Source organism: Silene latifolia, chromosome 7, assembly GCF_048544455.1.
Source record: "Silene latifolia isolate original U9 population chromosome 7, ASM4854445v1, whole genome shotgun sequence".
In the NCBI taxonomy this organism is placed as follows: domain Eukaryota; kingdom Viridiplantae; phylum Streptophyta; class Magnoliopsida; order Caryophyllales; family Caryophyllaceae; genus Silene; species Silene latifolia.
Genome location: NC_133532.1, coordinates 21,686,524 through 21,701,185, shown reverse-complemented (window position 1 = coordinate 21,701,185; position 14,662 = coordinate 21,686,524).

Here is a 14,662-nt window from a genome sequence, read left to right as displayed (position 1 = left end):
CTGATTTATTTTAAAAAAAAAAACGAGTGAAATGGTGGGTTAATTCTTTGTTCTTTTTGATTTTTGATGTTGATGTTTATGTTGATGATCCACTTTTAGTGTTGATGTTTATTTCTTTGTCTTTATGTTGATGTTCCAGGTTAAAGGAGTGAAATGGTGGGCTAAAAAAATGATATTTATTTCTTCTTTTTTTTTTTGACAATAATGAATGATATTTATTTCTTTGTTCTCTTTGTTGTTGATGTTCAGTGTTGATGTTTCGTTGGTTTGTTTGTTTTTTTTTTTTTTTTTTTTTTTTTAAAGGTTAGTGATAGTTGTTAGTTTGTTGATTGTTTTGTTTGTTTTATAATGGTTTGTTTGTGATTTTGTGTCACGTTTTTGTGTTGTTAATTTTTTCTTTACATTTACACTCATTTTTCAGATTTACCCTCGTATTTCTTTACATTTACACTCATATTTCTTTACATTTACACTCATATTTCTTTACATTTACACTCATTTTTCAGATTTACACTCGTATTTCTTTACATTTACACTTGTATTTCTTTACATTTACACTTATATTACTTTACATTTACACGCATTTCTCAGATTTACACTCGTATTTCTTTACATTTACACTCGTATTTCTTTACATTTACACTCATATTTCTTTACATTTACACGCATTTTTCAGATTTACACCCTTATTTCTTTACATTTACACTCGTATATCTTTACATTTACACTCGTTAAAGTTATGTAGATTTGCACTCATATTTTTGTGGATATGAGTTGGTGGTGGAGGATGACGGTGGTGGTGTTTTTTGGTAGTCGGACTAAAGTTTTACTCGTAAAGGACAAAAGTGACACTTATAAAGGACCAAAGTTACACTCAAAGGACCAATTTACTCTTAAATTACTACATTTACACTCTTAAAATGTTACATTTACACTCGTAAAACTTCACATTTACACTTGTAAAATGTTAAAATTATATAAATTCAAACTTTCCGTCACAAAAAATCAAATTTACACTCTTAAAATGTTACATTTACACTCGTAAAACTTCACATTTACACTTGTAAAATGTTAAAATTATATAAATTCAAATTTCCGTCACAAAAAATCAAATTTACACTCTTAAAATGTTACATTTACACTCGTAAAACTTCACATTTACACTTGTAAAATGTTAAAATTATATAAATTCAAAATTTCCGTCACAAAAATCAAATTTACACTCTAAAAATGTTACATTTACACTCGTAAAACATCACATTTACACTTGTAAAATGTTAAAACTATATAAATTCAAAATTTCCGTCACAAAAAATCAAATTTACACTCTTAAAATGTTACATTTACACTCGTAAAACTTCACATTTACACTTGTAAAATGTTAAAATTATATAAATTCAAAATTTCCGTCACAAAAAATCAAATTTACACTCTAAAAATGTTACATTTACACTCGTAAAACCTCACATTTACACTTGTAAAATGTTAAAACTATATAAATTCAAAATTTCCGTCACAAAAAATCAAATTTACACTCTTAAAATGTTACATTTACACTCGTAAAACTTCACATTTACACTTGTAAAATGTTAAAATTATATAAATTCAAAATTTCCGTCACAAAAAATCAAATTTACACTCTAAAAATGTTACATTTACACTCGTAAAACTTCACATTTATACTTGTAAAATGTTAAAACTATATAAATTCAAAATTTCCGTCACAAAAAAATAAATTTACACTCTTAAAATGTTACATTTACACTCGTAAAACCTCACATTTACACTTGTAAAATGTTAAAATTATATAAATTCAAAATTTCCGTCACAAAAAATCAAATTTACACTTTTAAAATGTTACATTTACACTCGTAAAACCTCACATTTACACTTGTAAAATGTTAAAATTATATTTCCGTCACATTTACACTTGTAAAACTCATACAACATTACATTTACACTTCTGAAATCTAAAACTCAAAACTGATTAATTAGGGGCTAGAGAGAGAAAGAAAAATTAATTAGTGTGTAGAAATTTGATTAGTGGTAATTTTTTTGGTAATTTTCAATCTCAACCATCCATCTCAATCCAACCATCCACATTTTTTCCTTTTCTTTTTAATGGCCTTTAATCAAATTCATCTCAACCTTCCATTTAGTCCATCCAATGGCCCTTAGAGGGACTTATGGACTCAATGGAAGTGGTGGACTCATTAGATCTTACCTCTATATATATATATATATATATATATATATATATATATATATATATATATATATATATATATATATATATATATATATATATATAGATTTGGGATCCTATGCGAACCACCTACATAGTGAGAACCTTAAGAACTCCACCTTAATGGTTGTTTTTCTAAAAAATAACGACATCTTTGGATTCACCATAGAATTTTATGTCTAGATAATATATTTCTTGGTCCAAATAGTATAATTATTGACCGGAATCGAGACGAGAAACATTTTATTAATTTTGATGCACCTACTACTCATTTTTCATGTATCAAACAATTTTTACGCACCTAGAACTCGTTTTCGTGCACCTAGAGCCTGATATTTTCATGTACCTAGTAATCATTTTCATGCATGTAACAATTTTCATGCACCTAGTATTGGTTTTCGTGCATCTATATCCATTTTAGTATACCTAATTGTATTTTTGTACATTAAGTTTCTATTTGTTAATAAAATCAAAATTTTTTGTTTAGCTATACTAAAAATGTGTTAGAATAAGCTAAACTAAGGGTAAATGATTCATCAAAACTATCGGAACAAGATTTGATGATGATTTAGTAAGGGTTCTCACGGTTCTCATTATGTTAGTGGTTCTCACCGGATCCTGACCCTATATATATATATATATATATATATATATATATATATATATATATATATATATATATATATATATATATATATATATATATATATATATATATATATCAAAAAACACAACATATAATTATATGGTCCAACAATCTGTTTCTAGCTAAAAGGGTTGATGAAACTCATGTAACAGAACACTGCACAGTTACATCAGCATCTAACAAAACGAATGAGTCTTCACTAGTTCACGTGACCAACTTCTGATTGACCTAACAATCTGTGAAAGTGAAAAAGATGATCTTGTCAAAATTGCTGAAATGTTGGACGACGAGTCAAGTCATGTTAAAAGTGCTTTAGATCAAGTGCAAAAAATCAAACAATGAACTTCTTGCTTAAATTGAAACCTTGAAAAAGGCTGAACAAACCCATGCAACAGATGATGCTACTGTGGCATCTGAGTCTAAAAAGGAAATTGAGACTCTCACAAAAATGTGTCTTCACTAACTAAAGAATGCGACTCTCTTCTAGCTAACCCCACTCTGTGTCAAAGGGATAATAAGCAACTTGAGCAAATTGGCTTATTGCTCAGTGATGAAGTAACACATGCTAAACAAGCTTTCGACAAAGTAGGTAAACTTAATCTTAATCATCTTACTAAAATTAAAACATTAACCAAAGAGCTAGATGAGGCTAAGTTGTTCTACTTAAACTGGGAAGGAAGTCAGAATGTTTTGGAGTTTCTCCTAAAACAATCACAAGAATACAAAAGATTGCAAAGAATGCTGGACTTGGTTTCAAATGCAACAGTAACACGCACTGTTGCACTCAAAACCAGGATCCAAGCAAAATTGATTTTCGAAGAAGAAAGTATGCTGGACTTCCTGAATATATCATTTGCAATTACTGTGGTAAAACAAGTCATGAATTTAATGGTTGTGAAAAGAGAGTCCATGACTCAGAAAAAAACACGAAAGTGGCTAAACAAGTTTGGATTAAGAAAGAAGGAGTCAAGAAAGTTATTGTTAAGAAGGAACCCAAACTCGTTTGGGTTCTCAAACTAAACGTTTGATCTCTTATAGACATTACTGAGAGGCTGCAGCAATTGGTACTTAGACAGTAGATGCTCTCATCATATGATGTGGGATGAAAGCCAATTTATAATACCCGTCCTTTTAGAGACCCGTTGACCGACGTTGACTGACCTTAGACACCTATCTTAACCTTCGGAAGCCTTACGAGTTAAACCTTGTGACGTTGTGAGCCTTTGAGTTTGTGTTACTTGATCTAGCGGAGACTACTCGATCGAGTAAGTGGGTTACTCGATCGAGTAGAGGCCACTCGATCGAGTAAGTGGGTTACTCGATCGAGTAACGTGAGTTCAACGGGGAATTATAAATCGTAAAATCGTGAAACCCAAATCATTTCTCCACCTTTCTTCCTAAACCTAGATGCCGCCATTTCACTCATCCTTCACCATGGTTCATCTCCCTAGGTTGCACGGACACTCCTCCTAATCGGCGTTCCCGTGTCGGACACCCGTGTCGGACACGACACTCGTCGGACACATGTCAAAACGTGTCGGACACTTGTAAAGCCGTGTCTAACTTTCATATTTTATTTGGGCACGTGTCCGACACGTGTCCATGGTATTTTTAGCCGTGTCCATGGTATTTGGACACAACTTCAAACGGAATCAAGTTGAATTTAAGGTAAATGGCTTGAATTGTTATATGGTTGAATTTGGTGGGGAAATAAGTTGAATTAATGGTAAATGATGTTTTTCAGACTAGTAATGAGATGTCGAAATAGTTGATTATAAGTTAGTTTTTGGTTTTGGAAATGAGAATGAGTTATAATTAACGTCAAGTTTTACCTTCACTTATTTAAATTTAATATTCAAATACTTTTTCAAAAATAAAATCGCACATATACAAAATATATATTTTATTAAAAAATAATGACGTGTCCCGTGTCCTAAATTTCCTGAGATGCCGTATCGCGTGTCCGTGTGGTGTCAGTGTCTGTGTTCGTGTCCGTGTCGGTGCTACTTAGTCATCTCCTTGAGGCTTTTGAGAGTGGTTACACCAGAGAGATGGGATGCTTGAGTCGAGTAGCGGTCTTGACGCCAGATTGCTTTGTGTAGGTATGTTGTCATCATCATCGTCTCCCTCGATTTCAGTTTGATATTGGTAGTAGTAATAGATGGTTATGCTGGTTGTTATAGGTGGGTATGGTGATTGCTTGTTACCTTGTGGTCGTGCGCGGTATTTCTGCGGTTTACTAAAGGTAGGTTTTCCTACTCAGTACTGTTAATTGTCTAGAGTGTCGATTGTTGTTGTGTGATTGGTTTAGTGTCGCTGTTGGTAGTGTAGTTTGGTTATTGCTGATTGTTGTTGTTGAATAATATGGATGTGTGTCTATGGTTCGCGAGGTGCACCCTCGGCTGAGTGGAGTCACTTGCGAGAATGGCTTCACGCCCTTGATTCACTTATGTGGAACCCGCCACAGAAGGGATATGCACATTAAGGAACATGGGTTATCGCTCGGATTAGATGAGCGGGGCTTAGGTTGGAACGGCTGCGGTCCCCCACTGGCAGGACTGGACCTTCGGGCAGTCAGAGATGTTGGATGGTTGGAGGAGGCAGTGGTTGTGTTCGTCGTGTCTGCTTTTGTAATTGTTACCTCAGTTACTGGCCTTGTGGTATTGTTGTGTTGTCTTCTTGTGTTGTGTCTGCCGTGATCCACTATGGTGAGCAGTTAGTCTTAGCAGGTTGGTTTATGGATCATAGCTGGGTGCTTAGAGGGACGAGTCTACCACGAGTCATGGCAGAAGTAGTTTTACGTAGTTGATTGTAGTCAAGAGTTGTACTTTTGTTTTAGTTGTATCACTTGTAATTTTACATAACTGTTCTTTAATCGACATTTGATTATTACTGATCTCGGGTATCCGAGGTGGTAACGCCCTTATCTACTAGGGAAGGTCTTGTTAAGGCTCCTTGGTAGATGGGGGTGTTACAAAGTGATATCAGAGCGACGATTTTAGAACCTGTTACCAATGAGCCCAATGAACATAGTGAGTCTGATAAGATGAACCTGGTGTATGTGAGTTGGGAGCCCCAGCTGATGCTTGATTTTGGGTGAGAAGGGGCCCTCATTTAAAAATCATGGCCCCAATATGCTTAAGCCAGTCACCGAGTATAAGGATATCGAGTCGGGAATTATGTGCATAGATGTGTATGTTAAGTAGGTTAGAAATAGTTGTGATGGAGTCTATGGTAATGTTTAGTGCGTGTGAATAGTGACGACGAACTGTGAAGGTTTGTGAATTGTGAAAAGTGTGTGGATGTGATAAAGATGGTGAATGTGATAGTAGTGGTATATGAGTGTTGGGTAATGTGATGATAATAATGAGTGGTGAGTCGAGTCTTTATATGCGTTCTAATTAGTATAAGTTGGTAAGTAATGTTTGGGAATGCAATGGATGAATGTTGATGCGTATTCTTGTGATATGGCATAATTATGTTAGATATTTGGTTGATGAATTATTGTGACATGTTTGAAAATCTTAGCAAACTTGAGTAGTATATGATAGTTTATTACCGGATGAATGCTTAATATAGTGTAATCATCTGTTGAATTGTTGGATTTGCAATCGAGTAAGCAAACGTGGAATAATGTGTTAAGTGTATATGTGTATCAGCTGATATTATAGCGGATTGTCTTGCATAAAGCTTAATATAGGATGGAATGATATGTGTAATGTTCTGATGAAATATTTATGTTACGTTTGAGTTAGTATTGATGTGTCGTGATTGGATGAAATAATCAGTGGCGAGTTCCAAATATACTTTGGAATCGACACGAGTTGTTGTTTTGCAGGGATCATTAACCGAATTCGTGACTTTTGACCTTGTTCCTAACCTTACTCGACCGAGTACGAGTTCCTACACGACCGAGTAGACCTTACTCGATCTAGTTGAGGAGTTATAAGATCGAAAAAGTTGGAACTGCCAGCGAAAACTCGATCGAGTAGCTCCAACTCCATCGAGTACCTAACTTACTCGATTGAGTAAGTGCTATAGTACCCGCAATTAGACGGGATTCTTATACCTTTCCCAACTCTTCTTCTTTTATTTCTTCATAATTCTAAACCCTAATTTCCTCTAACCTATCTCTTTTCCTCTAAAAACTTGGTGAATTTGTGCTTGTTTCTTTTGTTTTCTTCTTGCTTAATTCGTCCTCTCCACTTGCTAATCATTCAAGGTAAGAATGCTAATCTCTTTCTTTGTTTTAATCGATTAGAACCATATAAAAGTGTTAGATTTTCTAAAAAATTCGATTTATGCTCATGTATTCTTGCTTATAGTTGTTGTAATTTGGTATAATTGTTTTAATATGTTGATTATTAATGCTAGAAGTAGAAAAATCAAACCTATGTAAGAGCATATATGGACCGAAATTTCTAGGGTTTGGGTTGTAAATTGAATTTTTGTTTGTCTTTTGGGTATGGAATGGGGAAAATTGAGTAATGTATGTTGTGGATATCATGTTTGGTGTTGATTTTGATTAGTTTTGCTAAAAATTTTGTCTTAAAACTCCGTCTTAAAAGTGCCCCAAACTGAAAATCGCCCTAATTCTTTATGATGGTTGTCTATTTTTGAAGCTATTTTGAAAAGATTATTGCCTTAATTCGGTAGTTGGTTTGTTAATTGATGTTACACTTTCCATATTTTGAAAGCTATAAAGACCGTGTGTGATGAATTGTGAAAGTAGCATGGTTAAATTTTTTTGACTGTTTGGTGAAAGTGTGTACATAGTTGTTTCTTCTTCCATGAGTATGCATGAAAAGTTTATTTTTTTTCTTCAAGTAAGAGTCCGTTTGTGTGCCTAAAGCGTGTGTTGAAACAGATGCCGAGACCTGTAGTTGGAACCCGTCAGAGTAAGAGGGGGAGGGTTTCTGAACTTGAGGTTGGTGAGGGGAGTCAGGGACCCACTGTTCCACCCGTGCCTGAGTACCCCACTGTTGTCTTTGCTGACTTCAAGCAATGAGAGGCCTTTGTCGAGTTACAAAAACGTCGTAAGAAACCAACCCGTTGTATTGACACCACTATCTTAGAGGACCTTAAGGTAAAGACGGATGTGAGGCACATATTTGAGACCTTGGGGTTGACCAGTTTATATCATCTTAGGAAACATTCCTACTCCTTCTTGACCTTGGAGTTCATGAGCTCTTTCCTCTATGATGCGGCGGCTAAGACCGTCCAATTTCGCCTCATGAACACTAGTTTCCTCTTGACCATGGATATGTTTGCTACCCATCTTGGCCTTGCAAGAACGGAGAAGGGAGCCCTTAGGGATATCCCAACTGAGTGTGGAGCCAGTAGTTACATGCCTTGCTTTATCAGAAAGCACTCCCCCACCTCGAGTAACATGTTGATAAATGACGTGCAACATATCACTTTGAAGGTCTTTTTTCATGTCTTGACTTTCCTACTCTACGACCGGAAGGATGTGAGTAAGTTGAACTCACATGAGGTGATGTTGCTAGTTGCTTAACTTAACCCCACCCGAGCCCCGCGAGTTTCTTACAGTGCCCCGGCCATAGTCTGTGCTAGCTTAGCTTTAATGGCCACCTCTGGGACCCGATAATTGAGTTGTGGCACCATTACCACACGGTTGGCGGAGCGTTTGACCACCTTTGAGGCCTCCTCGGCCCTTACACCTTTGGCCCCGTCTGTGCCTACCTTGGACCGTGAGTACTTTCACGATTAGAAATGGTTGAGAACTTTGGAGGGTGGTGGGTTGGTCTGGAGATTTTGGGGTATGAGCTGAATGAAGATACTTGACCCCGAGCACCTTCCCGTGACTGAGCCCTTGACAACGGCGATAGTGGCAGCGGACTCTGATGATGAGGAGGAGGCTCCGGCGCGGCAGTAATATCTCATTGATGATGATCTTCTGGAGGTGATGCAAGAGCCGACTAAGAAGGAGCAGGCTAGACCCGAGGATAGGTAGCCTAGAGTGGGGAGGAGACCGAGACATATGAGGGAGAGGGCTGCTGAGACCCAGCCAGAGCAGCACGTGCCTACACAGCATCAGTTTCCCAGCTACCCTTCGTTCTTCAGCCCTGAGATGCGAGTGAGCGAGCTCACGGAGAGAGTGTCTGCCACTTTGATGCTTCGGAACCTACTTGAGATGGCTTATGTTCAGGGCATTGGGACCGAGGCGGCCCAACCGGTGTGGTGGAGAGGTGTTCGAGATGACAGTGGGGTCTTCCATTCTTTCGGCGTGGACCAGACTACTTGGGGAGAGCCTCAGAGTTACCCCTACGGTTGCTTGGCACCATGGCGAGTGGGAGAAGATTTTGGCACTGGTGATATTGTGGGTGAGGGTACAGCTGGAGCGGGCACATCCGGAGGAGGTGGTGGCTGTTGGAATTTGTGTCCTCCGACAATAATGCGATCACGACTGTTGATCATGATGATCACATGTTTAAGTCTCGTTTTAAAGAATACAATTGGGAAGTAATTTTTACTGTCAACTGGTCAACATATATCGGTAATGATTGGCTGACTAGAGTTTGACATTACTGTCGTGCGACGGTGGTGATCAGTTGATCCCCTAGGTCATACCTATAGGGCAGCACTCTTAATTGATCATTTAATTAATCGTATAATTTTACGAGTTAATTAAATTACTTGAAAATTGACGGACGATTTTGGAAGTAAAATTTACGTATCACATTGAAATGTGATTAAATGAGATACGGTCTGAGTAATCGAATTGTATCATTACTCGGATGAAATTATTGTTTAAAGAAACAATTGAAATTGAATGAATTATTATAAATACAATCTGTTGTGATTTATAAATGGTAAAATATTTTGGTACACGTAATTATGAATTACTAAGTCAGTTTTTGTATATGACGTATTTTTATTAATACGTTGATTTTTAATATGTTAAAAATACATAACAAATTTATGTTACATATGACATGTGATATATTGACAAAATAAAATGGGTTCCATTTTATTGTATGTGCCGAAAAATAAGAGGGGATTAAGCTAATTATATGTTGATTATATTAGTGGAAGGCATGATGATTGCCTATTAGACTAGCCATGCAACCCTATTGTTTATTGTGAAGAGCAACAAGTGCATGCATTGGCTCCCTCCACCCTCTTCCTCCATCCGGTTTTCAAGAGGAAAACCTCTTTGGTTTTTCTCTTATATTTTTACCTAATTACACAATAAAGTAATTGTTGGTTCACTAATTCATTCACTCATCTAAAATAAGAATTCTAGAGAGATAATAAGCTTCCTTCTTCCTCTCCCATAAACCGAAAATATTAAGTGTTATATAATATTTTTGGGTCATTTTCTACAAGATTAATATTGTACTAGTTCTTATAATATTAATTTTAATTAAGAGTAAGTCTTGGGTATTAAGCTTTGGGAGAGATCCTACACTTGGATCTTAGTTCTTCCATTAAAGGAAAGCACAAGAACAAGAGAGAAAGGTGATCTCTCTTGTGCCCTATTAACCGAAAATCACAATGTAAGAATAATGTTTCTTCCTTATTTTGTTTTAATGTTTGCATGCATAAGATCAATCATTAATTTTATGACAAATTAAATTAAAACATATATGAATATGTAAGTATATAGATCTACTTTTCTTTCAATCGGTATCAAGAGCCATGGTTGTTTGCAAGCAAATCGGTTAAAAGTTTTTCCGAGTTATAAAGATTAACATATAAAACTTGTAAAATTTGTGTTATTATGATATATCACGAAATTAATTCATGCATGTTAAAATTTCTGGTCCTAAAATGTCTTAGGATATTTTGGTTAAATTTACGGTTTTTTATTGTTCATATTATACAATAATGGCATTTTTTTTTTTTTTTTTGATTAGGTAAGAAAACTAGGTTGATCCTCTAGGGTAGGACCAACCTATCTCATCCTTTCGAATGAGGGAGGTAAGTTGAAGCCACCGGCTATCAAACCACCTCGAAAGAGTTGGACATGAATGTCCAACTGAAGCCATGAAGTCAGCAACCTTGTTGGCTTCACGAAAGCAATGTTTAATTATCACTTCATCGAAAAAATGAAGGTCTAATTTCACATCCTTGATAATACTAGAAATTTCCCACGAAATTTGCCAAGTACCTCGAATCGAGTTAATAACACATAAGTTATCACCCTCCACAATTAACTTTGAGATTCCTAAGTATTTAGCTGCTAAAATACCTTCTTTTAAAGCAAGTGCTTCCGCAACAAGTATACTATTGGATCCGCACTTTTTTGCTCCCAACAAAACGACTTTACCATTGTGATCTCTTAAAGAATATCCTAAAGCAGCTTTATTACCTTCTATTCTCGATCCGTCAAAATTTAGCTTTAGGAAACCGTTTGTAGGTTTTTCCCACCAAATCTCTTCCTTACTAGAATTGTTTCTAGCTGACTCTTCTACCTCGGGATTGTTGAGATCTTTAAATCTAGTCACATTCCATATCTTAGTGCTATTATTACATAAAGTAATAAGTTTGCTGGTACTTAAATTAACATTATTAAAGATAATATCATTTCTATGGAACCATGCATTCCACCAAATAAAGATAATCTTTATAAAGTCATCTTTTGAAATTAAATCCTTGAGATAATTAAGTTTCGTTAGAAAACTTTGACTTATAATAGTATCATAATTTGACAAAAACTCGTTGAAACTAATAATGTTCATGTCTTGGATGACAGACCCAATCAAGGGACATTCGTAAAAGAAATGATCTTTGTTTTCAATAGGGTTGTTGCACAGAACACAATGAGGTGGGACATTAGTATGACTCTTGAGAAGTCTACTTTTCGTTGGAAGGCCGTCAACACAGGCTTTCCAAAGAAAAAATTTTAATTTAGGAGGAATATTCAATTTTCAAATCCACTGAAATTCACATTTGTCAAGAGCTTGATCGAACAAACCTTGCGCTAACCAGGTTGCTGTTTTGGTAGAGAAATTTACATCTACGGACAACCCCCAAATTAGGGTATCTGGAATATCATTATGTGGCACTGGAATGTTAGTAATCTGATTAACAATATCGTTATTCACTAAACTGGATAATTTACAAACATCCCATTGCTTGTCTGAGGTTATGAAATCTTTAACCAAAAGATTAAGATCACGGTTACTATCATCATCAACCATACTGCTTGTAAGTGGGTGTGAAAAAACCCAATTATCAGACCAAAACTTAATGTTGCTACCATTACCTACCTGCCATCTCAGTCCTTTTCTAAATAGAGTCCGAAGACTCATTAGTTTACGCCATTGCCAAGAAGAGGCTGAATTAGGCTTATGATCAAATAGTGAACAATTTCTCAAGTAATTTTTAGATACCACTTTGACCCATATACTTTCCTTATCCATAAGAATTTTCCATAAAAGTTTCATTTGAAGAGCTTTATTAGTCGTTTCCTTAAGATTTAATTCCTAAACCACAAACCGACTTTGGTAAACAAACTTTATGCCAACCAACCAAATTAGGAGAACGCTGGGAAGGATTCTTATTCCAAAGAAAGTCTCTATTAATCTTATCTAATCTATTATGGATCGATGAAGGGAGGAGGAAGCTTTGCATCTGAAAAGTTCCCTTCGCGGCTAAATTAGCATTGACAAGAACTAGTCTACCTGCTTGAGAAAGAGAATTCGCTTTCCATTTCGATAATTGAGTGCAAGAAGATTGAATAATGTTCTCGAAAGTATTTTTAGTCACTCTGCTATCAATTATAGGACATCCTAAATACTTACCCAAATGAGCTTCCTCGTTCATATGAAGAATGCCTCTAAAGGATTCACGAAGAGAACGCTCAATATTTCTAGTGCATTGAAAAGTGGATTTGTCAAAATTAACAAATTGTCCGGAAATCGTGCAAAATTTATCTAAAATAGACTTAATAGTTCTACAACTCTGGTTAGAGGCTTTAGCGAAAATGATAGTGTCATCCGCAAAAGTGAGAAAAGGAATTTTCTCCACCCCGGACCCAATTCTAATACCAATGTCACTAGAGCTAACATCACTATTCTTTTGTAGAGATCTTGCTAAAATCTCAGCGCACATAATAAATATATATGGCGAAAGTGGGTCTCCTTGTCGAATACCTCGAGTGGGTTTAAAAACGTCTCCCGGTGTTCCATTTACTAACACTGAGTAAGAAACAGTGTTTATACATGCCATAATCCATGAAATCCACTTAGCATTAAAACCCATTTGCTTAAAAGTTTCCTCGATAAAATTCCATTCTAGTCTGTCGTATGCTTTCTCCATATCAAGTTTGATTGCAATCCAACCTCCTTTGCCCTTTTTACGTTTAAACGAGTTAAAAATCTCGTGTGCTAAAAGAATATTATCTTGAATAAAGCACCTTGAAACGGGTGTATAATTTTATGCAAGACACTTCGAAGACGATTAGTCAAGATTTTTGCAATAATTTTATAAATTGTTGAACAAAGACTAATCGGGCGAAAATGGTTTGCTGTTTGAGGATTTTCAATTTTAGGAATCAATGCTATGAAAGTATGATTCACTTCTTTTAGTAATTTCTCAGAATGAAAAAATGCTAAAACAGCTTTGGTGACAGAATTTCCTACAATATCCCAGTATTTTTGAAAAAACTCTGCAGGAAATCCATCGGGACCTGGGCATTTATCTGCGGCTAAACTAAACACAGTTTGTTTAACCTCTTCCCTACTAATATTAGCTGTAAGAAATCTGTTATCTTCATCTGTAATTAAGCCACTAATAGACTTAAAGTCCTCATTCTTGTCAAAATTACAAAGTTGATTTTTTGTAAACCTAAGTTTAAACTCGTCAGAAATTTCTTGTTTAATAAGTTCTTGATCAGTAATACAAGCACCATTCTTATTAATAAACTGCTTAATACCATTTCTACTATGCCTAATCGTGGCATAACTTTGAAAAAACTTGGAATTGTTATCTCCAAAATTTGCTTTGGTTATACGAGATTTTTGTTGCCAATAGACACGTTTATAGTCAAGAAGCGCATCACGCTTTTTCAGCCATCTCACTTGTGCGTTTTCTAAAATAGTATTATGAGAAGAGCCTAGTTGTTTTTGAATATTTTCCAACTTTTTTTCAGCAATGAAGAGTTGTCTAAAAATATTACCAAATGTAGACTGGTTCCATTTCTTAGCCTTTTGTTTTAAAAATTTGCATTTTTGAGAAAGACAAAACATATACGATCCTCGAAACTGATATTGCCAACAAATTTTGACCATTTTACTGAAATCATTTCGGAGAGTCCACATGAGTTCAAAACGAAAAGGAGGGGCTTTCTTATGATTTTGGTCCTGAAACTTCACAGAGATAGGACAATGATCGGAGCTAGTAAAAGCATGATGCACAAACTACATGTTTGGATAACAACTAATTAAATTAGGAGAGGCTAAAGCTCTATCAAGAATTTCAAAGACATTTTCAGACCCAATTTTCTTTTTTCTCCAAGTAAAAAAATTACCGGAAAAAGGGAGATCTATACAATTTGTATTACTTAAAAACTTAGTTAATCTCACACAACGCGCATTCGTTACCGTTGCACCCCCCTCTTTTTCACTAGGGCTCTTAATCTCGTTAAGATCTCCTAGTAATAAAAAAGGTAAATCAAGATTAAGGACAAAATTCTGCAATTCATTCCAAAATTCCGACTTTTCAGACGGTTGAGCTGGAGCATAAACAAAAATAAGGCAAAAAACAAGATTCTTCGTTAAGTCGCACACTTCACAAGTAATGAA